Source organism: Poecilia formosa, unplaced genomic scaffold (assembly GCF_000485575.1).
Source record: "Poecilia formosa unplaced genomic scaffold, Poecilia_formosa-5.1.2 Scaffold178, whole genome shotgun sequence".
Taxonomy (NCBI): Eukaryota; Metazoa; Chordata; class Actinopteri; order Cyprinodontiformes; family Poeciliidae; genus Poecilia; species Poecilia formosa.
The window spans coordinates 958,487-983,299 of record NW_006800117.1 but is presented as its reverse complement, the minus strand read 5'-3'; positions in this window follow the sequence as shown (position 1 = coordinate 983,299).

Sequence of the window (24,813 nt, the reverse complement as noted above, 5' to 3'; positions counted from 1 at the left end):
GGCGGTATCAAAGAGCTGACTTTGTTGTTTAAAGACAGTCCCCCCGAGGTAGACTGCTGCTGAAAGACAATGTTTACTGCCTGCTGATTGACACTGTAAAGGCACCCATATGGCACTGAAGAACTAATTGGTTACGGAAGAAAGAGTCACTCGTCTTCATGTCTGAAAAACTTTATCATTATTTTTGACACAAAATAATTCAAGTTTTCCATTTCCTGTTTTTAGAACCTCATTTATTTAGTAAGGTTGGTTTAACCTGAACAGCTGATGTTTTTAGGAGAGAAATACATTCATACAGGCCAAGTTTTCTAAAGTAATGCTGCAAAAAAATATTTTCACCCTCAAAGATTTCTACTGCTTTTACTTCTTGTCACTTTCAGATCATTGAACAAATGTTATCAGACGAACACACCCAGAGAAAATACAGACTGGCATGATGGGGAAAAAATAAATGCTCCCCGAAGCTAATGACAACAAGAGTCCATGATAATTTACAGCTCTAAACACCACTGTTAAGAACTTTTAATAATTTGTCAGTATTTATTTAATTCTGACAAATTAGTCAGAATTAACGTGTTAAATTTATTGAGATCTCACAGAGCACTAGCAAATCCCTGCGATCTCCTACTGTCCAAACAAGACAGACCCAGGGTCTATTTTCGTCAGAATTACACATGTAATGTCACGAGAGAGGAGAGGATGGACCAACTGAAGACCGACCAAGATGTGAACATCCACCCAACGTGACAGGCTGGGAAAGCAGAGGAAAAACAAACATGGAAGATACAAAACTGGGGACAGAGAAACTACGTAAAGATGATGGGAAGATATGTGGAGTTAAACAGGTCAGATATGGAAGAAAACATGTTGGAGGCTGCAGAAGACTTGAGACTGAGGTGAGGTTCACCTTCCAGTAGAACAACCCTAAGCATACAATGGAAAGGTTTAAATCAGAGCAGAGCATGGCCTAGACAAAGTAAGGATCTAAATCTAACTAAGAATCTGTAGGACTTGAAAATTGAATTTCACATTTCTATCCAATCCTTTTTTTTGTCCATTATTGCTAAGAAGAAACATTTCTGAAAGTAACGTCTCTGAAAGACAAAACTCAACAGACCTGCAGCTTCTATTGTTATCCAGGTTTTTGGGCTTCAGACTGTAAAAAAATAATAATTGAAACCAATTATCCTTTCCCTTCCACTTCAGAATTATTCATGACTTTGTGTTTATTTATAACATCGTACTTCATAATAACTTCAAACACTGCATCTAGTGACACGTCTACATCGTTGAACCTTGAGGTAAACAAATCTCCGGTGCTCTTCAGTCCAGTTCTCTTCATGGTCCTGCATCCACACAGTGCTGTTAAAAGTGTCATTTCCATTATATGACTACCAGATCATATCCAAGACTTAAATCCACTGGTATTTTGTGCAGCATGTGCACACATTGGCATACCAAGGTGAGCCAGTCAATCTTTCATTAGGCTCAGGGTTAGCTGGGTCAGACGCCACTCCTTCACAGCTTAAGACAAGCAGCCCATCTGCCACAGGGTTGATGCTTGGAATGATAATGCCACATTCTCCTCCGATTCCTGCCCTTCTTCCCTTCCTCGTCTTCCATCCTCCTTTCTTTTCTCTCTGTCTGTCACAATCTTTCTATCTCCCCCTCTCATCAGGAGGCTTCTGCAGAACAGGGCAGCAGCATTGTGTTAGAGGTGATTATGTGAGATCTGCCGACTCAGGCTTGACCTTTTCCACGTTATCCCCTACACTGAAACCAACACTGCGTTACTCATGTCCTCCTATGTTTTCCGCTCTGGTCAAATTACATTTTTCTCGTTGAATTACAAATGCACAGATCCTGGAACTGAGGGAACCCATGCTGTAAAACTCTACGGCAGAATGCTTAGCTTAAAAATCTACAGCTCTTATTACAAGTTTCAGTTTTGACTATACGCTCAATAACTAATTGCAATTTGCAAACTTATGTAATTGGAATCCAGATGGACTTAACATCTGGATAAGTGTTGCTTTATGAATGTAGGTTTATGTAAAAAGTTAACTCTGCACTGTTGAAATTAAATGAAGCAGCTGGTTTATGTTTATGGCTTATGTTTTATTATTTACAAGGCAAAGTCATTCAGATCTTGAGTTGTTAGTATAATGAGGCAGTCCGTTCAGTTTAACTGCATTTTAAGTGCATTGTTCTTTGTTCAGAACCAACATTCAAACCAAATGAGACCAAGTCGTGTGCAATTTACTCTGTTGTCATGTAGAAACGGGGAGCACACCTCTCTCCCTCTCTCTATGAGCTTTGCTGTCGCAGCAGTTGCTGTCAGTTTGAGCGCTGCCTGCCCCCAAATATAATAGGGTTTTCTTGACTGCCTCCCCAGGGATTGACTGGCAGTGAAGAATTCACCATGCCTCATTTGGAGCAGCGCAGAGACTGGCCTCATAAAACTAGCTTCTCCATGTCTCCAGGCAGGTTTGTGGCATTCCAAAGAAGGTGTTAGTTTCACTGATAATAGTCTCATGGAAAGACAGCACATAGCTTTTACTGTGTCGTCTGTTGTCTCAGACTCTGTTCGCGGCGCATGTCACAAGGCCCAGGAAGGAAACAAGAGGTGCGCCGAGGTGCTTCTGCAATGAATGTACCTCAGACATGCAGGTTACTCCTGGTTCCATTAAATAGTTTCCACTTTTTAGGACTTATTATGAATCTCATCTCATCAGAGAGAAACAGGAATTATTTCAACTGTAGACTTTTTCTAAACGTAAAACTTAAACACAGCTGTCATGCTAAATGTACGCTGAAAAAGCTAATGATGGGTGTAATATTCTTCTGGTTCTTAGTGACCATAAAAAAGGTTTATGATTGAAATAATGGATTCAGGAGTAATGCTGGATCACTTAATCTGTTTTGAATGTTTTTGGCAGGAAAATGTATCATGGATGCAACAATTTGGTTTGTGTGATTTTTCAATGTTACTAATTAGCATAAACAACAATCAGTGTTTAACCGACGTATTATTATATATGTGTAAGATTTTTCAAATTGTACAGAAGACTAAACTTTCAGGCTCCGTCACGCTGCTGTTGGCCAACCAATGGGGGAGAGTAAAGGATTAGCATTAGCTTACCTTCATCATCGCTAAGCAGGAGCGTAGCATTAAGTTCTTTAACTTTGCAGTTTTGTTGAAGGTAAGCAGAATTAAAGAATGTAGCATTACATTTTCTTTCAATTTGTATTAATGAACCTAAATTTAATTTCATTCTTTGCATCTCTGTTGTGATCATTACCAGTTTGGGTCTTCATTTTTAAAGATTCAACCAGACATTTCCCTGATAATAGAATGATGTTACATTCATATAGTTTTCTTTATTCACAAGTATCTGTTGTTAAAAAGTGAAACAAGTCAGCACTTTCATAAATTTCAGATTGTGGCCTTCGAAGGGAACCAAAAAGGCACATAGCAAACGGGAACATCTTGCTGTGCTGTTTTAGTTGTTTTTTTTCTTACTACTTCTGTCTAAAGGATTAGCTTTGCACATGAGGGAATAGATTTCTAAGGTTATGAATTTCAATGAAAACAAGAAATATTGATACTTAAATTTTGGGTTGGATTCAGAACTTATAAAGTGCCAAAGCACGTTTCAGCAGAGCATGTGGAGCTCCAGAGATCCAGAAGGTGATACTTTCAAACAGGATTGAGAGGCTTAAGAAAAGCACAGTGGGCTACAAGAAGCCATGGTTCTCGACTGGAAAAAGGTGGACTCCTCCCACTGGGTTGGACGTCAGTATTTGCCTCATGTGGAGGACTTTAAGTATCTCAGTGTCTTGTTCACAAGAGATAGCCGGATGGAACAGGATATGGACAAATGGATTGGAGATTTGTCTTCACTATTGTGAATGTGGTAAAGAGAGCGGAGTCAAAACTCAAAGCTCTTGATTTACTGACCATCTACGTTGCAAGCCTCTCTGCATCAAAAGGAGTCAGCTCAACTGGTTCGGGCAGCTGACCAGGATGTCCCCTGGCTGCTTCAATTTGGAGGTTTTCTGGGCATGTCCCTCTAGGAAGAGACCCCAAGGAAGACCCAGAACTTCCTTCCTATATATCCCATCCGACCTGGGAAAGCCTTGGGATGCCCCAGAATGAGCTGGAGGATGCCGCTGGAGAGAGGGTTACCCCGCGCCTCGATCTCAGATAAGGGGAAGACAATGGCTGCATTTAATTTGATGTCCTTCCAAAGTCCATCTATCACTTCAGACATGATAATTTACAGTATTTCTAAAGTTTTATTCAAGAATTTGCTTCTGAGCTTTTGAAATTTGACTTGACTCACCTGTTATGATAGTCACTGTTCAACCTTCACAAATTTAAACCCACATGTTTAGTCACACAGAATGAACCACATGCACTTTCATACTCACCCTTCTTAACCACAGGGCTGTGGTATGAGGGGGTTCTTGTTGCTAGACAGCTGCATGCCTCAGTCTCTTTGCAGCAGTCGAATGAACTCCAAGGAGCTTGACAAAGAGGCTTAAAGTCCTCCCTAAGTATCTCGCCCCTAGGTTGTCTGCATACCCTGAGCCCAGCTTGGAAAAAGGCCTGAATGCAAGTTTAGCAGCTATGGTTACACCCCGGTAGGTCCTTGCTACTCCGTTCACTTGCATTACCATTTTTTTCCCTGGGCTTCTTTGGTCTTATAGCCCAGCAACAGGTTCCTCTGGTGTTCTTGTCTTGTTTTATTACACATTGAAAGGACTGACAGACACAGTGCTGCTACTGAAGAAGAAGCACAAGTGCAGCAGATCTGTGTTCAGTTCACCGTCTCAGATGGGCTCCTTTCAGACTGTGGTACAGTCGTGCTTTGACAGATTTGGCTTCACATTGTCTGCTGTTTGCGTTTTCTTTTGTACTGCAGAGGGTTTTCTCTGGCTTGATTGAAGAACCACACATTGCAACATGATTTGATTCCACAGAGCCTCTGTGATGAAGCAGCTGTTATGGATCTAAACAATTATCAGCTAAAGGAAAACAAAGGGCAGAAAGTGGACTATGTAGATAAGGCTGCATGTTTAGGCCAAACAAGCAAAAATATAGAAGATTTTAAAACAAATGACTGCAGGCATTTTAAATGATTGTCCACTTAATTAAGAACACTTTGCAAGTACCAAGTTTGACTTTGTCCAGAGATCTTAGCCCATGGATTCATGTCCATGAAGAGAATCTCCTGTTCCACCTCATCCCAAAGGTGCTCTGTTGGTTTGAGATTTAATGACTCCTGGCCACTGGAGTACAGTGAAGCCATAAGGTGAGATGATTTGAGCTTTGTGACATGGTGCATCATCCTGCTGGAACTAGCCATCAGAAGTTGGACACACTGTAGATGATACCAAGTGTACCAAGAACCCTCCTACCAGCCTAAACTCTTGACATTTTGCTTTCAGGATATTTATGGCAACTTCTTGCCTGGCTATTTGTCCCCACATGTTGTTGCTGAGAGCAAGACTCATTGAACCAGGCAATGTTTTTACAACCTATTGTTAAGTGTTGATCAGTTTGTATGAAATCTAATGTCTGTTTTTTGTTCAAGGCGGAATTCTTTATGGCACACGGCAAGATTTATATGCCAGTTTTTGCAAAGATTTTCCCATTCCAACAATCTTAAGGGTGTCCAGATTATTGGGATGACCATTAGTTATTCCTGCCATGTGCGAACGGACGTTGGGATGGCTCCAACTTAAAATCAGGAATATTCAACATGTTAGATTGTCCTGGGTTGGTTCCACAGTGTGGGGAGGACAAACGAAAACATAGCCTGTTGAACGTGACGAGGTCAGGAAAACTGAGGAGAATCGAAAATACACACAAGACAAAACAACTGCCATGACGCACCAGATAATCCGGTGCAGATAATCCAGATAATCCGATATTGTTTGTTCTCTGTTACATTTAGTCTACAAATTATCGGCGTTGGTTCTTCCCAGTCAGTCGTGTTTGCTTACTCTGAACTCACGTTTGGAAACTTCCTGTCTGACACCTGAATGTTGGTGAGTGAAATCGGTTTGTGTTTGGTGTATTTCTCCTGCTGTTTACTCGACACCACACACTGTAGGACCAAACCTTTTATACTGAGGACGTTTTTAGTCATATGGAGTCTCTCAAATGACAATCAGCCAACAATTTTAAAAGCTTACGGTGTGAACCAGGCATTAGCAGAGACGGTTCTCTGCTTCTTTGGCCTATCTGCTTCAAGGTTCTGCTTCTCTTGCTTCAGAGATTGTATTCGCCTTACTTCGGTTGTAACTGGTAGTTAATTGAGCCTCACCCTGCCCATTCTCCTGTGACCTCTGGCACAAGTAATGCTTATTCATTCACACACTGGATATTGTACCTTTTTCATTCAAAATGACCTAAATCCCTTTCTTTCCCCATTCTGATGCTCAGTTTGAATTTGCTACCATGCTATTCCAGCATTTGAACAGGTGTGTCTAATAAAATGGCTGGTAAGAGTGTATATATATATATATATATATATATATATATATATATATATAGATGCATGTTTACAGAGGGCAGCCATACCACCTTTTTGTAAATCTCATTTCAGACTGTGCATGTGGGACGGGAGTTTGTATTTTGTGTCAGCAGCTGGAAGTACTCAAGCTGCTGCGGTGAGAGGGGAACGAGGGAATGAAAAGAGGGGAGATGTCTGCACAAGAACGACAGGCGGAGAGAGGTACCAGCACGGGCTCCCTTCTAACAGGGGCTGAGCTCTTGCAGAGTGAAAGCCCCTATAGAAGGAAAGCAGGGTCATCTCAGGCGCAGCAGCCTTGCACACACAAACGCACACAAACGCTGGAGCAGAACAACACCAGGGCCAGCGTGGGTGCAGCGAGTGCACAGCAGTCCTCCTCAGGAAGTGGGTCTTGTTTAGACTTACAGCTATGTGAAAAGAATAATAAGAACCAGGACAATGTTGGTACAGACATGCACATGGCCTTTTATGTCTGCATGAATCTCCTGCTTCACTCGGACAGGCTCTCCCATTGTGTGATATTGTAGATGAAAGAGGATTAGGCATACCTGTGTTATGGTCAGTGCTGAAGCTCCCACCTGGCAATGCCAAAACAGTCAGATGAAAGATCTAGTGGTTTTTGAAAGTCACTGCAGGTATTTTGCCATATTTCTTTGGAACTTCTCATGCTTTCTTCTTTCCTTTCAAGCTTTGCTGTCTTTCCTCCTTTTCCCCTTTTCATTGTTTTTCCTTCATGAGGTAATGAAGGGGAACTGAGTTGCTCGGCTTTAGAGTACCAAGGCTGTGATTTCCACTCTGATGTGTTAAAAGTTACAGAGCACAGCTGAACTTGTATATTCATGCATCTGGCAGCATTACAGAGCCTCGTTAAGCCACATGTTTTAAAGATTCAAACAGCAAAATGAACAGGTGTTTAAAACAAGGTTTCTCTTATGTGCTCATGCATGTGGCGACCTCCTCTTCCCTCTGTCGCATTAAAACAGGTCATTCGAGATCAGAGTGTCCCTTTTTTTTCCCGTTTTTACACAGATCCCAGCTGTAATGGACACCCCCAGATATGTGGGTGAAATACAGTCCAGTACTTTGTGCTTCACTGACAGAAAACATCAGTGAATCAACCCAGCGATTTCAGGGGGTCATTCCAGAAGATTCTGTTACCTTTCAGCAAGCAGAGCGGCCCTCCAGGCAAAGGCCGGGAAAATGAAGGGAGAAAAGGCTTTGGGAGGCACAGAAACCAAAGATGAAAGTGGGGTTTTAAAAAAAATAAAGAAAGAAATAAGGTGGCAGTTTAAGCTCAATAATCAGTTATTAGAGGAGAGGAGAGGAGAGATCACTAGCCAGAGTGTGATGGTATGAGAGTACTCAACTCAGTGGAAATCCTGCAGTTCATACCGTGTTCCAATCAAAGACCATTGACCCGCCAGCCCTGTGACAAATTATCCCAGCAGCTCTACATATGACTCAATCAGCATGGCGGATAGCTTTCTGATGAGCAATAGGTCTACTCGTATATCAACCAAATCACCCTCTAATGACTGCATCAAGACGCAGCCTACACTTCACTAAGTGGAGGCCGAGGTGGAATCTTGAAATCAGCTCTTACAGAGGTACCTGTTGTCCAGAGAGCCTTCAGTCGATGCTGCACTTCATTTTCTTTTCTGTTATTCCACTCAGGACTACAGAATATGACCGTGAAGTCATACACGGGATGCATATTCAGCTCATATATCGAAAAATGTAATAGAAAGAACAGCGTGGAAAGCACATCAGCGATACACTTTGAAAAAAGATTTACTGGAGTGGTGGGAAAGGCCACCAATCCACAAGTGTATGAACACTTGTTTTTAGAGTTGATGTTAGTCCAAAAAATACTCAAGTTTTGTTTTCACTCGACAACTGGAAAATATGAAGTTTGTTGAAATTTAATGAGAGCTCCTATAAACCTGAGAAAAGGAAAACCTTGGGCCTCGAGGACAAACACTGGGATGGATTTCCTACTGAAACAAGTAAAAATGTGTGCACACATGGATCTAAGAACACTTCCTCTGCACATCCTAAACGATGTGGAATTGAGCACAAAAACACAAAAATGCAAACCTCCATGAAAACCTGAGGCTCATCAAGCAGCAAAGGGTTGATGTATTGCTCCCGGTTAGTCCCAGGATGGTGGTTTCAGAGTAAAATGTGTGCTGCAAATTGGACTTTCATGTTGGTATGGGAAGCACGTGGCCCGGCCCAGGGTCAGCTGGTACCGCCCCGGTTGGTCTGCCAGGTCCTCTGAAATGCCCCGGTGTGGTCAGCAGGAGTCTGGACATGGGCAGCTAACTTCTCCTCACTGAGTCACATTCGACCAGCTAAAAGCTGCGAGAACCGTTCAGGACTGTGTTAGGACACCAAAAGTGGCTTTTGGTCATACATTTTTACCAGTAATAATGTCTGCAAACATTTTGATAATGAAATAATAAAACATGCACAGGGCATAGGAAAGTATTTTGACTTCACATGTCACCATCATTGTCTTTATATGATAGATATTTCAAAAATGTGTCTAACTTGTTATGTAAGTATTTCTAAAGCATTTTCTGATTAGAATTTAAGCAAAAGGTAAAAGTAATTTCTATGAAATACTTCTGCCTATTCACGATTCAGTATTTGTAGATTTTTCTGTAGTAAATTCCTGTATTTGCAGAATTCTTGGAAAGCTTGTGCAAAATGCAGCTCGGGGAAAATAAAACAACTAGGCGTAATTCTACCTGACACCGTATTGGCTGGCGCCAGGTATTTTCTTTGGCGCTGATTGGCTGCTTCCCCAAATATAGGAAATAAGGAAGACTGTAGATATTAGCTTGTGCGGTTGTGCCAAGACAGTTTCCACTGTGTTTGAACTATTAAAATGGGCAGTTATAGGCGTTTTGAGATATTTGGACGGTTAGCATAGTCAAATCTTTAGTTGTAAAATAAATGTTTATTTTCCCTATGACCATAAAAACAGGATCTTGTTGTTTTTACTAAAATTTAAAATAATGACTTTAAACAGTAACAACTTTAAAAGTGCAAACTTTTACCTGTGGTTTTTTTAAGTCGAGCCAATATAGTGTTTTTTCTTCTTTTTCTTTAAAGTGTTATGTTACCTGTCAGGAGCCATAATCAGACTTTTCTCCTTTTGGGTTTTAGTTCAAACCGCAACTAGCCGTCCGTTACATAATCTGTAGATTGAAGCAGCATTGGATGCCACCACATCAAGCAGAGCCCCATCTGTTGCTGCAGGGAAGGTGCTCACTAATCACACATAAGAGACAAGCTGGAGGACACCTGATACGGCGCTGAAGGCAAGTGGATGGATTTACTCTCCAGAAGTCAAGAGACCCAGCAGATCTCTGAGAAGTGAACATCTAAAGGCCCACCCTGTTCTTGTAATTGAATGTGCAGTCACTAGCAAAGCAGCAAGAATGTGTGTATATATATCTTGCTTGAGAGATTCTCCCAGGAGTGTGACTGTAGGGTATTTCATTTTAAGTTGCTACCTGTCACTTGGGCAAACGAATCGGAGAGACAGATGAAAGGTGGGGGCCACAGGAGGGGTCAGTTACTCAGTGATGGTTTCCTGTGATGGCTGGATGACCTTTCACCTCTGACTGAGGATCCAGAGGAAGGGATAAGCCATCTGCCGAGATGAAACTGAGAACACCAGCAGCCCAGTTATAAACAAACCTGCAAACATACTTCCACTTGTTGGACTTGACATTTTTCTGATGGATTTTTTTTAATACAGTTGCAACTTAAATGAGAAAAGGTTTTGTTATATTAGGAGTTCAGTGCGTTTCTTCCTGTTTGTAGAGATACCGAGTTGCAGCTGATGAAAACCTGAACTTTATCAGAAAATTAGAATATCATATCAGAATGATAATGACTTTTATAGCAGATATGTGATGGTATGGCCTACACCACCATGTAGAGGGCTGCTTGCTTCACAGTTGTCCAACAGACAAACACCGACATCCTCAACGACTAGGTAAGCCGCAGAAGGTCACCGATCAGGAAGCTGGCTGTTCACAGGGTGAGGTGTCCCAGAAAATTCATGGGAAGTTGAATGAAAGGAAAGAAATGTGCTCAAGCAACAAAGCAAAAGCCATTTGTGAGTTTGGCAGAGTTTTTCAAGCCATCGCCTGTAGTTTGACTCTTTAAAAGCCACCACACACAGATGAATCCAGGATGTGGTCTACAACTGTCCCAGATACTTTACTTTTGTTAGGCCACTTCAGAACCGTACAGACAACCTGAGCAGCTTTTATCTGAGCTGTGGAGGAAAAGAGCTGCACTGTTCCTCAGGAGTTCAATGTCCTCTTTTGAGATCCAAGTAAACTTTGTGTTTTCTTTAGAAATCAAAGTCTGGAGGAAGAGTGGAGAGGCACAGCATCCATGTTACCTGAGAAAATATTAAGACATTTCCAAAGGCAGTGATACTGTGAGGAGCGACGTCATGTGCTGGTTTTGGGCCACGGTGTTTTATCAAGTCCAAATCCAGAGCAGCTCACTACCAAGAAACATTTATGAGAACTTCATGCTACTCTGCTGACAAGCTTCATAGAGATGCTGGTTTCATTTTCCAGCAGGATTGACGCCTTCCTGCCAAAAGTACCAAAACCTGCTCTTGCTGGGCAAACCAGCCTGACAAAAACCCAGAGAAAGATTTGGATCAGGGGGTTTTATCAAGAGGAAGCAAACAAACAATCCAGGTGAGCTGAAGGTCATGATTAGGCTCTAGTGGCCTTTATTTGATGGTGGGTGGACAGGACAGTTGGTTGTGAGAGAGAGGGAAGACATTCGAAAGGTCAACAGGTCAGGACTCGAACCTGTAACGACGAGTTCATTGGTCGCTCGCTTTGCCCCTGCACCACCGTCACACCCTGAAGGTGACTGTTAAAGCAACCAGGGAACCCCAACCAAGAAAACAGACATGCAGGGGCAGGAAACAGAGGAACTGGGGCAAAAGCAACACTAGTGATCTAAAAAACTGAATAAAATGAAGCACAATAAGAGAGAATATAAGCTAAATAAACCAAAATTAAAGTTTAACAAATGATTACATAATTGAGCATTAAAATGTTTTTTTTTCTTATTTTGATGTATTCAGAATTATCTGAATTGATGAAAATAAAGGATGAAAATATATCCATCTGCTTATAATGAGTCTACATCATATGAGTTTTAGCTTTGAATTAAGTTACTGACATAAATAAACTTTTCAACGCTGGTTTAGTTTATTGAGCTGCACCTGCATGTTTAACCTTTAATACACAGAGTGAACCAGGAAAGTACAAACAGTAGCTAAATTACTCAGACTTGCTCAGAGTCACAAATTCTCCATCTGCCTTTAAAGGAGATCCACTCATCCATTTATACAGTTATAATTAGGCCTGTTACACAAACCAGATTCCTGCGCTCAATGGATCCTTTCATGACACACTGATCAGATCAGGCGCCACCAGACAACAGCTATATTTACTCGCATCATGTCAGAGCAAGCCTCTCTCGAAACAAGCTACTGCTCCGTTTCTGATTGGGAGTCTCCGCGCAGCAACAAACAGCCAGAGCAGCAGGCGCCGAGTCACAGAGTTCAGCATCGTGATCACTTTTCCGTCACTGCAACATCTCCGCTCTGCTGGTCAAATGAAGCGTCTTATTTATACAGCTACAGCTCTGCAGAGAGAAACTGTAAAAACTTGAAAGAAAATCTGCCCCCCCACTGGACCGAGGGCAGATTTTCACCGCTTTCCTCTCTGCATGGAAGCGGCATGAACTTAATACTCAGCGGAAAGGATATTAAGCTGTTTACAGTTAATTGTTTCTGAGGGAGTGGCACGCTAAGCGTGGCCTGCTGTTAACTACCACATAAAACCTCCACATGTTTGCAACATCTGCGAGCTTCCAAGTAAACAATACAGTGATATGTTCTTCCAAAAGTCAACTTTTTTCCCCGTTTGGCTCAAGCAGAAGTCACGTCTGCCTCAGCAGCTGCTTGGCCTTTTTTAGCTCTGTTAGTCATGTCAGCACATGTCCACTGTCGGGGAGCAGAGCCAGAAACGACCACTGTGTTCAATTATACTGTAGTAATTCTGTATAATTCACATTAATCAAATATGATAATCGGTTTTAAACAGCATATGGTTAGCAGGGCTGCACTGTAAAGTGGACAATATTGCCAAAATACTTCAGTTAGCAAGTAAGTATATTAAACCTAAGAATACATTGAATTAAAAGATCATAATCAGGTTTATAATTAACATAAATGAGATTTCAGTGCCAGCTGAGGCTCACAGATGCGTGGACAGAACAGCACCGAGCTGAATGAGGTGTGCATTAAACACGGAGGCTGAATTAAATTCTGATGTCATTAAAGTCTGGCAGAGCATCACATTATTTACATGATGTAACCTTCCCCTGCCAGGACGGGCCAGTCAGGTCTCCATCTGCTGTGTGCCACACAGAACTCACACCGACCTCGGCGTGTCGGTGTGAGTGTGCGGACACCGGGGGCCTCTCATCCACGACCTGCAAGATGGCCCAAAGCTGTCAGCTCCTTCCTGTGGGAGGAACAGGACGACCAAACAGCTGATTATCTGTTCCAGTCACCCACAAATACACTGCTGACAGAGCAGCACGGCTCAGCGGTGGCAAAGGGAACATGTGGACGGGTCCGGTCTCCTCAGACGCTCTGGTAGAAAACCGAGGCGTTGCAAAAGTGTTCATACGTATTCACCTTCAAAACGTCAAATTAGTGCTAGAAGTAGCACATACAAGTCAGAAAAGTGTGGCTTGAATTTGTATTGATAGTTCCCAAAAGATCAGACCGCAAGTCGGTTACCGTGGTAACGCGCCATCTTGGTAGGCAACCGGTAAACAGTCACATAGGAGCAGCAGTACTGATGCTTCAATTCATTTGTTAAGGCTTTTTCTGCTCTTTCCTTCTGAAAACTAAGATAATTCACATAAACACATAACGCTGTTCCCACATGTGCAGCTGCGCTCAGGAATCTCATGTATAAATGTATGTGTAGATTATCCGTGTCATGCAATAATGTAATAGCAATTTTAGTTAACCCTGTTTTTAGTACAGTGAGATTTTTCTCAAGATTGTGTAAACATTGGCGTCATCATTTATTTGTGGCTCAGTGACTATGTCATGTTTCTTTTTGTTTTCTTTTTCTTTTGTTTTACTATGGACCTCTTTTGTGTCTGAAATAAAGATTGATTGATTGATTGATTGAATTTCAACATTTTTAATAATATCTGAATAATATTGCCATGCTGACCCACACTCCTCACAGTTACCAGTGGTATTGCACATCAAATAGCTATTTGCCAACCGCCAACTAACTCAAGAAGAAGAAGACGACTAGTATTTACGCGACACTGAGCTGATGCAGCGCGTTACCATGGCCACTCTCCACCAAACGGACAAGGTGTGCAACGGGTGCTGGGGGCAAAGAAATGGTACGGGTTGATCAAGTAGATCACTGAACTTATCCAGTGCCCTCCTTCACCCCATTGGCAGAGAGTTTGTGAAATGCAGGAAGTGGTACTCATCTCAAACACACCCAGACGGTGACAGAGTCTTCCTCAGCATGGTGTGAACCCGCTGGCCACAACATAAACAAGACAATTCTGTCAGGAAACACCAGAAGCTGTAAAGGCTTGAGGTTCACCTTCCAACAGGACAGCCACTCTAAACTTACAACCAGAGCTACAATGGACGGCTTAGATCAGAATACATTCATTAGTTGAAATAGCCCAGAACTAAATGTAACTGAGAATCTTTGGTGATGTGAAAACTGATGGTTAAAGACAGTCTTCATTTGATCGGACTGAGCTTGGGCTCTTTTAAGAAAATGTCTCAACTTAAATCCCCAAAGCTGGTGGAGACTCACTTCATATGACAGCTGTAGCTGCAATGAAGGTGGTTTTATAAAACACTGCCCTCAGGGGCCTGAACACAAATGCAAAGCACTCCTCAGATTTTATTTGTACAGAAAAATTGGGATACCATGTGTCCTTTCTCCTTCGAGTTCACAATTATCTGCTACTTTGTGTTGGTCTCACACATGAAAGACACTTCATGAATTCAGACTCCATGTGTCAGAGCTTTGATGTTTTACTCATTTCTTTTCCCCTTTTATTCCAATTTTTACTCTCATGGAGATTTAAATCACTGCGGTTCCTCACTGAAAACACCTGCTCAGTTAAAATAAGCAGAGCTGTATATTATTTTGACTCGCTCACGTCTATCTTTGGGCCGATTCTATTCCAATAAAATCAAACAGGAAGGCACACATTTCCTGTCTTCGGCCCACATGGACTGAAAAGCAACATTCAGAGACTCTGGCGCTGAGTCGTTTAGTTTGACTCTTACTCCCCAGCGTCTCTGTGAAGTTTGTGTACTCACTTTCACGCTGAACAGTAACACAGTTTTCTCGTGCGTTTGAGCTTTCTCTTGATCTGGATACGAAGCTTTGAGGTTCATGTTAGTTCACGTTTGGCTTCCAGCTCAGCTTAAGGAGCTAATTGTGTTCGGCAACATCACAGGGTGACACAATGACTGACTAATGCATTAGCCATCGCCGTGTTTGATGGAGGCAGAAACGCACACACACAGAGTTTCCCCGGCGCCGCTCAGAACACACCTCGGCCCGACTGATGCAGCTACGGGAGGCTTATCGTAGGTGTTCTCTTGTTTTGTTGGCGGTCTGTGTCACAGTTGTTTTGATCCCTGCTGTCAGGGCCCAGTGAGCTCACACTGACACAGCTGGCTTGGGTGGAGCTGTTCGGGTGCACAGGGAGTTGAAGGACATGGATCTGTGCCAACACATTTCATACATAGCACATATCTTACAAGTGCAGCTGAGAATTGGAGATAGCAGACCCTCAGCCCTGTGCTGCCCACCCCTCCATCTGCCCGCCTGGGGCTGCAGGGGGCTCTGTGGCTTAGCCTCCATATTAGTAGGCATGACAGTCCTGCCCTCAATCAACCTCACACACACACACCAACACACACACACACACCTCTGCTTCTCTTTTCTTCTCTTCCCTTTCTACTGATAGAAGTATGTCAGAGTGAATCATGTCTGTCTTTAATGTCAGTTGAAGTGAGAGATTAGAGGTTTTTAACCACAGCAAAGAGGAAGGACAATGTCTCTCTTTCTCTCTAATTTGGTGCTTATTTAGGAGGCGCTAAAAGGCCAGTAAAGGCTGCAGCTGCAATCAGAAGTATACAATCCAACACCTCAAAGACTTTGTAGTCACGTCAAGGAAGGGTAATGACAATAAATTACAAAGAAATTCATGAAACGCCATAAAATATTTCTTATGCAAACAATCACAAACCAGTTCAAAGCTTCTTGACACAAAGAGCAAATTAACTTTCCACAATCACCTGAAATGCAGCAGCTGCATTTAGACCTGTAGACGCAGGGAAACCGTCTGGCTGACGCTCAGCATCAGAATCTCTTCATGTGCAAAAGCATTTAGCTCAGAGTTGCTTCATAGCTTCTGGCTGCTGCTACCTTCTTTAAAGACTTTGTTAGATTCAGATCTGATGACCGAGAAGGCCACTCCAGATGTGTAACAATATTTTTCTCAACCACTGCCTGGACGTACCATTACTGGAGAGTCCAGTATTCACCCAGGTTTAACTAGTGAGCAAAAGTCATTATGTAAAATTAATTACAGCATGTAGAAGATCAAGACTGCCAGTTGCTGTTGCAGTAAAACATCCAGTTGATCATAAGGAAAATACTCTTCTGGTCATAAACATGCCTTTTTGTACACTATAAATACCAATGGGCTGTGTATCCAAACAGTTTCAGTTTGTTTATTTATCAGTTCATGTAAATGTCTCCTAAAACTTATTAGTCTCATGTAAACTCCCTCTGGCATTTCTAGATGACTTTTAATGTTCCTTTTGGTCAAAAGTCTTTGTCTTTAGGCAAAACATTTCATTGACTTTGCCTGCCGATGGCGGTCAGAGGGCTCAGTGGCGCCCCAGGGCAGCTGTGGCTACAATGTAGCTACCAGTCTGTGAACGGGTGAATGACTGATTAGTGTAAAACACTTTGGAGTATTCAGACTTAATAAAACATTATACAAGTGCAGGACATCTACTGTCTTAAGGTTTATTTGTAGAATTATTTGTTTTTATCTTATAGTCAAGGGCCTGATGAAATAACCAACTCTTAAGCCCATAAAAACTGACAAAAACAGCATTATACCAAGGTTAAATAACTGAGGCATGGTTGCCTTAAAAACATATTTTGCTACATCATGTCAGTTTTACTGCATCATTAAAATTTAAAGAAGTCATCTAAAGCTGCATTTTACACTTTGAAGAAATCTTGATCAATATCTTCCTGAACTCTTTGTGGGAGTGGATATTCCAAGCTGAAGCTACAGGTTGCGTCCATCTGCGTGTGTGTGCTGGTGAATTAGTCGGTGGGTGGCTGAGTGTCTCAGAACAAGAAGTTGCAGGCTTCAGAGTTGATATAATTAGAAACTTCCGTGCAGCTTCAGGAAAAAGAGTTAGCTTCCCCTCGTTTGTTTTCTTTGCACCATTTATCTCTCTCCTCTGGTGACACAATCAGGGAGTTAACCACCAAGTCCATCCTTGTGTCTGAACTTGCTCCCGTTCGTCTCTGCTGGTGTAAATCTCACATCCTGTTCTCCATCAGCCAAACAAAACAGCAGGACTCAGTAAAACACAGGGAGGGGAATCCCACGACTCAGCATGCTCCACGATCCACAGAGCACAAATCCTCTCTTGTGAACAAAGACTGGTCAGAGGACTGAAATGTTTAGATGACTTACTCAAGATTGAACATGTTTATTTGTAAAGTTATTTATTTAACTGAACCCACGTATGTTAGGATTTTATGTCAAACAAGTACAAGTTCTAGTATCTTCCGTGCGGATCAACACTCCCATACCCCCCTAAAAAGTCGGATTGTTGTTATGATATGAGATCCAATAAATGCCCAATAAAAAATAAAAGTCTGTGCTGAAATCATGTGGGAGGTGAGTTACTGTAAGCCAGCCCAGAAAGAGTAGACTTAACACATTCAGAGCATCAAATGGATGCAAGCCACAAAAAGCAAACTGTGGTTGGCGTTTGTTCGAAGAATCAAGTTCAGTTTCTCCAAAGAACAGCTACCCTCAAACTGTGTCTGTTTACGCAATGACACAGCAGTAGGTGCATCTGTCCGATGGCCGACGGGCCAAGCTCACCACGTCACACCAGCTGGACGTCTGCCCAGCTCCCTGTCTGCAGCACTGACATGTCGATGCCAGATGTTAGCTTACTTTGTTGGTCAGTGTAGTGAACCGGGCGGACAAGAATAGATCTCATATCATCATTTATTCATTTCAGTTGATGTATGTGGAAGCAGTTCAGAACAAATTACATCCAATTCATAGTCACTTCATACAGAATCCAAATTTAAATCAATCCAATTTAGTTCAAGTTATAAACAGGTTAGTTTCTTTCCAATTAGCATAATACACTCAAATTTGGTTTATAATACTATTTGGTAGCACATAATTCAAAGAAGCCCAGCTGGTTTCAGAGTCGTTGACTTTGCAGCAACACATCATTTGGTGACAGTGGGAAGGAAAGACTCACCTTTAACCTCCAGCAGAACCAAGCTCAGTATCACTGGACATCTGCCAGGGACTTTGTGGGGTTGAGAGACACAAAAAACACAGAAGCATTGGTCCATGAGTACCGTTAATGAGAGAACATACTGAAAGTTCCATCGACAGCTACGTTCAGGAAAAACAACTAAAAGAAGAGACAGTAGGACAGCAATGGGCTCTTTGCACCTCAGCTTCCGCGTTCGGGGTAAAGCGGCTCGATTGTTTCCGATCCAATACAAATATCATTTACATTAGGTGCTTGCAGTGCTTGGCCAAGGTTTGTACATCGATCCGAAGCCCCAACAAGTCAGCTGGAGAAAGGTTTTAAGATGTTCGCCTCGTTATACATTCACTGACACGAAGGTGAGTTTTACTTAAACTTTGTGGCTAACATTAACGTTAGCTTATGCTAGTAGGCAATATTCTCGGACATTGTTCTTGTAAAATGTGCTATTTAAGTATCTAAACATTCTAACGGACAATGTATTTATCTTATTTTCAAGTATATTATGTGTGTTTATTGTCGTTAGTGTCACAGACTAACGGGGTTCGGTTACGGTTCGGACTTTTTACTTCCGAAGCCTGACGGAGCTCAACAAGCCTCATAGCTTGACAGTAGCGCAGCTCTGGTGTCAGAGATCTGGTTCAGCTGTTCAGGTTCAAAGTTGCTGCTTTTAGAAAAATATGACCGTGTTGCTTCATGTCTCCGTGTTATTTCGTTTTATTACCTTTGCATGTTTCTTGTGAAGAGCTCAGATAGGACGGTGTTTACAGCAGTGTGTACAGGCGGATCAGTTGCTCGGCTGTCTGGCTCTGGTCTGCTCTCTCGTTCCCATATACTCGCTTTTTCAGGCTGAATATAGAAGTGATTCCATGGAAATAACTCAGGGAGGCTCCAAAATTTACCATCCGTATCCCCGGTAGTTTTAGGCTGATCCGGAGTGAAGTGAAGGCTGCAAACTTTGCTGTGCGGCGTTAGCTGGTAGCGACAGATATTTACAAGCCATCTTCTTAATTCAGGATCGCTTGGAAATTAACGAAAACTTAAAAGCCCATTATATTAGGAAGACAACAATGTTAATAGTATTGTTTTTTTTGCATCTGAAATGCGACTTGGTCTTTTCTACCAGTCATGGTAACTCAAAGCGGAAAAAAGTGAGCCGCATTAGCTCCTGGAGATGTGACGTCAACGCCTTAGGTGCAAAGAGCCCATACCTTCCACTGGAAAGAAAAAATAAATACCGTATTTCCCGGATTAAAAGGCGCACTCGCAATTATGGCGTCCATTTCTGTATTTAGCCCATACACAAGGTGCACCGGATTATGAAACGCATGTTAAAACATACCGTCAACAACAACAAAAAAAAAAAAGTAACGGAAACAAAACAGTAAGTTTAGATTAACTTTATTGGACTATGTAACAATACACTCACGTTATTTTTTATTCTTCTTCCACAAATCCATCAAAGTCCTCCTCTTCTGTGTCTGAATTGAGCAGCTGGGCAATTTCGCCATCAAACATGCCAGGTTCCCTCTCATCATTGTCGGAGTCAGTCTCGTTGCCAGGTGGCTGTTCAGCAATGATGTCGGCTTTCGCGAAAGCTCAACAGTTAAGGCCGATGCATTCGCCCAGGCATCCACCATCCATTCACACATGGCGGCGTAACTCGCCGGCGCTGCCTCCCCGTCTCGGTAAACTGTGTTCAGTCTGTCGGCCATCGCTCCCACGCCGCTCGCAACTTCTTTTTGAACGGCCGGTTTTTGTTAATTCTCCCGGAATGACGGCAAACTCCGAATTAGTTTGTTTCACTTCCTTTTTCACAGTAGCAGTGAGATGGGAGCGCATGGAGTCGCAGATGAACAGGGACGGTGATGCGTGGAAAAACCTGTCCGGTTTTTACCGAGGCCATGCTGCAGAACTCGGACAACAATCCTCTGATTGGTTTATTGCTGCTGGCGTACGAACTTTACGTATTACGCAATGGCACTGCTGATTTTTGAGAAAATTTAAGGCTTTTATGTGCGCCTTATAGTCCGGAAAATACGGTAGTTGTTTTTTGGGATTTCTTATTGGTCCTCTGATGTTCGTGGCTGTTACGGACCACAGAATACTTCAGACCTTCTAGAAACACTTATCACTGCCTATTTTAATAGTTTAATCACCCAATATACCTGAATATTCATTAATAAACAGTGAAAATAATCTCAACACTATCACTGAAACTAGCAGTCTTTCTTATCTCCACTCAATCAGCACCAGTGAAAATAAAAGAAGTTCCTGGATTGGCCGCTTTACAATCCCAGTATTGTCCCTAAGCTGCATTTTCTTTTGGATATTTAAAAAAAATGCTCCATGAAAAAAATCCATGCTACAGCACACTCCACAGAAATATCAGCAAATACTCAACTGCTGATTTGAAATGAAATGGTGACTAAATTTGAACATGTTTTTTAGAAGGCCCTATATAGACCTATATGTAGACTGCATTACTCCATCACATTGGAGGCATTGACTGCTCAGTCCTACAAACAATTACCCATCTTTAAATAATTATACATAAAAGCCAGAGAAACCAGGAGCTGGTTTTAAATTCAATAGTTTCCCTGTCAATTCATCAGTCTGAAGTGAAGGAATAATTTGAGAGCAGCCTGCTTTAAGACTAATGCAATCTTTGAAGCCACTCCCTCTAACATAAAAGCTCCTATACATTAAGAAATGACAATTATTAGTGGAAAGCTGGAGGCAGATCACAAAGAGAAAACTCTGCTTTGCCCTTTTTCCTCCTACAAGCTGCTATAAATAATGACAGGTCACTAAAGATAGGCTTGGTGACTCACACACCTTCTCCTTGCCTGCTGTCAGAGAGGTCTGAGTACTTACACACACCTTCCCCCATGCAAACATGCTTGTATAGGTTTGCAGTCATATAATATAAAAAGTGAGTTGGAGGAAAAAGCTGTTGCAGATTCAGAGCAACAGCTGCCAGGACACCGGTTGATATCACAGATTCCCCTTCCTTATCTTCATATCTGACTTTATAATTGCTAATTAGGCAGTTTAATCAAGGATAGCACCGTATTGATCTGTGTGCATCCTAAGAGTCAGATTGTGTTAAATATGCCACAGTAATTATTCCTGCTCCAACAGAGCTGTCACTCACCCTCCAAATGGTCCTGTCACGTCTGCTTCACACCACTTTTATGACAGAAGACCAGTAAGACAACTATTTTAAGTCAGACCCAAATTACAATTAATCATTTGTCTAATTCTACTGACATGTCTACTCTTTGATTATATAATTACCTAAGAGCCATAATCTCCCATGATTGAGTCATAATCCTAAATAAGCTGTGTGGTCACCTCCTTCTCTGCAATTAGCTCATTGCTTGCATGAATGCAAGTACAACGGTCTGCACCCCATGCATCGGGAAAAATCATCATTGAACATGTCGATGGTTTTGTCCAGTAACATCCTTCTAATGAATCTGTTGACATAAAATTCCCACAGACAGCTGGGCTGTCACCAGCTGTTGGTGACAACCCAAATAATCCACACGGAAAAAGTCATCAAAACAAATACATTAATAAATCAAGTTATGTGTAAGAACGTGGAAAGGCACACGGGTACTGAAGGTGTGATGAAGAGAAAAAAACAAGCACAAAAGGCATTAGAAGAGCAGAAACCATCTGAAACATGTTAGCATAAAAAAAAATCCTACTTTCTTAATCTGGTCCCAATTAACATTGGCTGCTTTAGTCCTAATTGATGAGTATAAAAAGGTTTCTCATTAACAAGGTAACACACAGGAACAATTTCATGATGGGTTAAGCAAAGAACTAGACATTTACAACCTTATTGTTGGGATATATACTGATGGCATTGGTTAAACTTCTGGATGCTCCAGTGAGCATTGTTTCACTTCTGAGTCATACAGAAGTGGAAAGAACACCATTTCACCATGAACCAGACACAACCAGGTGCTCAAACCAAGGTTTCTGACAGACGACTCAACAGTAAGAGCCAAGAACCATAAATGCCACGGCTTCTAAGCACAGCTGCTCAGTCATGCAGTTGGTAGCTCTGTTGCCTAACTGCAAAACGTCCAGGGTCAAATCGAGGTCTGGGCATATGACGGTTCTCTCTGGGTACCTCTGCTTCCTCTCTCAGTCCAATGTGTAAGAACGTTTGTCCTATGTACTTGAAGCCTGTTTCCTTTTTAAATATGCACATTTTTTTTCATATTCTGCTAATGTTGAAAAACACTTGAAATCATGGTGATTCCATTAAATAAGAAATAGAAAAAATACATGATACACGTGATATATTCATATTTCTGCCACAGCACTAGTGCTCACCATCAGAGGAGACATGTTTCTATTGATAAACTTAACTTTTGATGAGCTGTGTGATGCTGGTGGAGTCAGCTGTGCATCGTCCAAAGAGACCAGAGTCCACAAATAAAAGCATTGCTGCTGTGTGCAAACTGGCATGAAGCAAAATAATGGTTTCCTTTGCAGTTCTGCAAAATACAGAAATTGATACAGCTGAAAAACCATCTCATCCTAGCACAAAACCTTTCTATCGAACAATGCGATTTTTTTTTTCAAAATTGGTGTGTTTTAATTAAGCAAATACATATGCATGAATGAATGGCCTCTATGTAGAAATCACCACACAAAACTCCACTTCTGAAGAAAAATATTGTATTGTTTAGACAAAGCCATCCGATCAGCTAGGAGGTCAGAGCATGGTGATGTGGCCTGTTTCTCAGCATGAGGTTCTGGCAGACTTCAGAAAGCTGAAGCAATAATGAACCAGGAACCTTCCTGAGATATTCTAGAGGGTTTCAGGAAGGAAACAACCCCAAGCACACAGGAAAGGAAAATCTCAGATGGCTTGAGAGAAAGAAAATAAAGCTGCTCGGATGACCCAACAAAAATCAATTGAAAAGAAATGAACTTCAGATCAGAGTACAAACTAAGGAACCAGAACTTTCGAGATTTGAAGACAATTTGTGTGAAATTAAGACTAGTTCCTCCATGTAGGCTCCCACAAATGCCTCTCTGTTGTTTGGATTACTTGGTTTGTTGCCAACATCTGGTGTGAGATTCATAAAAGCCCCATTGGAAAACTAATTACTGAGAGAAACATTGATGTGTCCAATACTTATTTTCCCCATCATAATTTAGACTGCTTCAAGCTCGACATATTTTTCAAATGTTGTTTACATAACCTGAAAATGAGAACCTATTTAACTCCATTTGCAGTCAGACCCTGCATGTGCAAGAAAGACACATGCAAATACATACGCCAGTGTATGCAAATGCATCCTCATGCATGTATGCTCATTCTGACAAGGTGCAGTCTCTCAAATTCACACGGGTGCCACACACACACAAACACACACTTCCTCTCACATGCACGTGCATGTCAACCTTCCTGCCCACACAACACTTCCCACATCTCACCCAGAAACAGCCTGGCATCTGTCACAGCAGGAGGGAGTAACACACACACACAGCCACTCAGAAGCACAAACACAGCTCTGTTGTCTCCAGCGAGTGTACCCTTTTGACCCCTTGACAGGTACACAGAGGATCTCAAAGAGAGAGGAGAAGCCTCGGAGCAGGTCTACAAGTCAGAGTTGTGCCCTCTCCATAGGTAGCTGTCGAACTGCTGGGGGCTCCGGGGACGGCCGCGCCTCTCCCAGGAAGCCATAACTCTCCTCTCAGGAAGTGAGGTGTGTCTGGAGCGTTATCTACATCTCTCTGGGTGAGAAGCAGGAGGACAAGAGGTCAGACAAGTAGGGGACCACTTATATCATGTTTTATGTATGACATGTGGCATGTGTTTGAATATTTACATGTGTCTGAAGGTGATGCAAATAGAGAGGAAAACAAGGAGAAGAAGTTCAGAGAACTCTGCTTCCTTTGTCAACAAAGTCTCTGGGTAAACAGCGTGATGCAATGTCGTAGCTCAACCTGCAAGTCTGGCAACTTTCCAATCTATTGATCCGCCTTAAGCAGCCACATATTAACATTCTGGAGACTATTAGCCACTTCATTATAACCTACTGATTTCTTTTTTTCAGATATGATGAGCACATTTTGTTTTTCTGGTTAGTTGAAGTTTATCATCTTATCACATGATTTAACAGCAGCAATGACCTTCAAATGTTAACATGGATTTAAACAGTTTCCTTCTCTTCTTGAACTGGTTGGTTTCGTTCCCACCGGACCGGAGCATGCTGAAAGACCCCTGAAATAACGCGCTGAAAGAATATAGATGATCAGCCCCCACAAAGTGAAGTTAAAAGCTTTCCAAGTGATCCTGGTGAACTCTTCCAACACTCCCAGGCATATAATTAAAAGGTAGCGTCTAATTTCTATGAGAAGTAAATTAGTAGCTGGGCTTCATTGTTGAATCGTGGCTGGTGGCGTGTGGCCTGGGGAGATGGATTGAATGGATCAGAGAGGGTCGGACAGTCACAGGATAATTTTGACAATAGAGTTCGGGGGGGTGTCATCCATCACTCAACAGCTTACATGAAAGTTTTGACAGGTAGAGGTCACAGCAATGTGGCA